We start from the raw sequence: 3,368 nt of genomic DNA on the forward strand, positions 1-3,368 counted from the left end.
CTGTCCAGGAATGATAAAGGTGTAAGTAAAGTAGCAAGGGGATAACTTTAAAACATTATTTGTTGTGGGCTCAAAAAACATTTGAAACATTTATTTGGAGGTGTCACATTAGCTTTGTCTAGGCATTTAGGCTTAAAGGAAGTAAAATTAAAAGAGGATACTTTTTCCTAAGAATTTCTTTAAAAACCAAGTATATTGCTAACTAGCAACATTATACTTGGTAAACAACAATTGGCAACAAAATAAGTTTAAACAGTGTGACATTTTGCCCCAAACCAGTCCCAGATACTGTTTTATAAGATGCAAACTAACTGTTGTAATAAGCCTAGGCCAATTCTATCAAACGTGTCCTTGGTTAGATATCCAGTTTCACTTAACATTTTGAAAGCTCATTTGACCGCCAGTCAAGTCCTTCATACAGACCAGTTCCTTGTGTAGCACAAGTGGCTTGCACATACCAGGTTCTATTATGAAGAGACTGAAGACCTAATTTGTCTGTCATCTCACTGATGACCATGGCGTTTGGCAAATCCTGTTTGTTGGCAAAAAGTAGCAGCACCGCATCTTGCAGCTAGTCTTCCTCAAGCATTTTCTGCAGTACAGTCGCTCCTTCCCGAATTCTCTCACGATCATTGCTGTCTACCACAAGAATAAGGCCCTGGGTATTCTGGAAGTAATGCCTCCAGAGAGGCCTAATTTTATCTTGAGCACCAACATCCGACACTGTGAAACAAATGTTCTTATAGTCTACTGTTTCCACATTAAAACCAATGGTAGGAATGGTAGTGACTATCTCCCCCAGCTTCAGTTTGTACAAAATGGTCGTCTTGCCAGCAGCATGAGTCCAACCATCAAGATGCGCATCTGCTTTTTGCCGAAGAGACGGGAGAAGAGCGAGGAGATGGTGAGGCCCATGGTGGTGGTGGCACTTGCGATGGGCAGAAAAAGTGGTCAGGGGCGTCCCCGGGCCTTCTTCTTTCATGCTCCGGGAAAACTGAGCAGAAGGGAAGAGAAAAACACAGGCAGAAAAGACGGCAGGGAGGGCTCGCTGGTCGCGGTCGGGTGAAGCTCCAGGGCTGGACCTAGTGGGAAGAGGACTTGCTCGGCAAATGGCGGTGCCGCTCGGGCTCCGGCGTTAAGACTCCTCCGGCTGTGCCACGTCACGTAGCACCCGGGTGACTCTGACCCACCAGACATTTTTAAAATGTATACCTGAGTAGACTTAGAATTTACCTTTCAAAGTTTATATTATTAGCTTAATTGGTTCTAGAATTGTGAAGATCTCAGTAGGAATTTCAATTTTTACTATCTTTGTTCCTTTTTTGAAATTTTTTTTCTCTCAGGGAAATTTTTATTTTGGATTCAAGTCAGAAGCTCTGAGTGGACTGAGATTTTATCCTCCTTTTAAGCTAACAGGTTAGTGAGATTATCTATATCTATATCTATATATCTGTATAGTTATGTACCACATAACAGTGTTTTGGTCAGTGATGGACTGCATAGGTGATGGTAGTCACATAAGATGATAATGGGGCTGAAAAATCCTATCACTTAAGGATGTTGTAGCCATTGCAGTGTTGTAGCACAACAAATATACTGTCATTATATAAAATACAGCTCATGTATATAAAGCTTATTTTATATATTACTTAATTTTATATAAAGTATAGCTCGTTGTTTACATCATAGCTCATGTGAACAAATCTACTGCCTTTATATGTAAAATATACATGATATTGGTAATGATAATAAAAGAATATGTTACTGGTTTATGTATTTGAAATAGTATACCTTTGAATCATTAGTTTATTTTCCTATTAAGTAGAAGAAAAAGTTTTACTGTAAAATTATACATCATATCAGCTAGCAGCAGTCTCAAACTGCTCCTCCTTTGTCTTTTGATTGAATCAATTTTACTTATGCTTGATTTAATCTCATGATATGTTCATCATGGTCCTAGAAGCAAATAGGTTATACCATATGTGGACATAATATATTCTAGCTATGTAGTAGGCTATAACATTTAGGTTTATGTAAGTACATTCTATACATTTTCACATGACATAATTTTCTAATAACACAGGTCTCAGACTCAGAACATGATACTATTAAGTGATGTATAACTGTATTATCTAAATATATATGTATTATATTCATTTATATATTATGTATATATTATATATGTATATACTTATCCATACATGTATATATACATATTTACTTATATACTAACATATATATGTAATTTCTGACTGCCGTGTGTGTGTGTGTGTGTGTGTGTGTGTGTGTGTGTGTGTACTTCTGACACACATATATGGCAGTTACAGAATCATTGTGCCCCAAATTTTCATGCTATGAGCCCCACAGTATAAAGTGTTGAGGATTGTATTGGTTACATTCCAGGTATATTGAGGAATCCTATTTGCAGGAAAATGAGTTTTTATGAAGCTGCTGGATCATTGTCCTGTGTTTATCTTGAAAGGGAGGTATTATTCAGCAAACAAATATCTAAGGAGTGGCAGGGAGGAGGTAACTTCAGATTTATTCTCCTGAAATATAACAAATGTCCTTTCAGAGGGTGCTATCATTAATTACTACTCTTGGTCATCTTGGACAAGTATATGTTTAAATATCTCCAGAAGGAAATACCATCTTGAGCTTCCAAGGCTCTTTGCTGTTTTGATCTGTCTTTTTCTTAGAAGGCCCTGATCATGTAGGAGGATAAGAAATCTAAGTATATGTCATAGCTTTCTCTAGACTCAGTCTTCACACTGTTACCAGTTCTATCTGGTCTTGTTTTTGCAGTTCCTGCAAGAGTCCTGCCACCCTTCTGATTTTTTGCTTCTTGTACCTCTGTAAAACTTTGAGCCTCAAGAGTGTTATTTTGAATTCTGTTGATATGTCATTACAAAAGGCATTCTAGAAGGATTTCTGTACCATGGTCTCTTTGACCCTCAGCCTCCAAACAAGAGCCTCATAGTAATGCTACTTTTTTCAGGAATGTACCATGTTTTTTCATAAAATTGAGTTGTGCATCTAACTTTGATCTATCTGTATCTCCTACTCTTGTTTTTATATACACATGCCTACCAGAAGTTTTGTCTGTGTGTAAAATGCTGGGTATTGAGCTGTGGGCTTCACAAAAGCTAGGTAAATGCTCTACCAATGAGCTATTCCCATCACCTAAAAATTCTTTTAAATGTAATATACATGAGGAGCATCTAGTGTTAGTTACTAATTCCAATAAATACCTTTTAAATAATTTATTGGAACTTGGGAAAAGAATGGCAGAAACTTAGAGGTCTGTGCTCACCTCACCATTTAAAATTTTTTAAAAATGTTGTAAGAGTTGTTTCTATCTTAAAAGA

The 3,368-nt window shown here is 37.0% G+C and overlaps 1 pseudogene across 1 annotated transcript; it reads right to left on the minus strand.

The window, feature by feature from the left end:
• Positions 1-373: 373 nt before the first annotated feature.
• On the minus strand, positions 374-915 carry LOC308273557 (ADP-ribosylation factor 4-like; annotated as a pseudogene). The gene has a single exon. The product of its transcript is annotated as an ADP-ribosylation factor 4-like (transcript).
• Between the last annotated feature and the right edge of the window lie 2,453 nt (positions 916-3,368).

The sequence above is a fragment of the Muscardinus avellanarius genome (assembly GCF_963383645.1).
Source record: "Muscardinus avellanarius genome assembly, chromosome: 14".
NCBI classification, from domain to species: Eukaryota; Metazoa; Chordata; class Mammalia; order Rodentia; family Gliridae; genus Muscardinus; species Muscardinus avellanarius.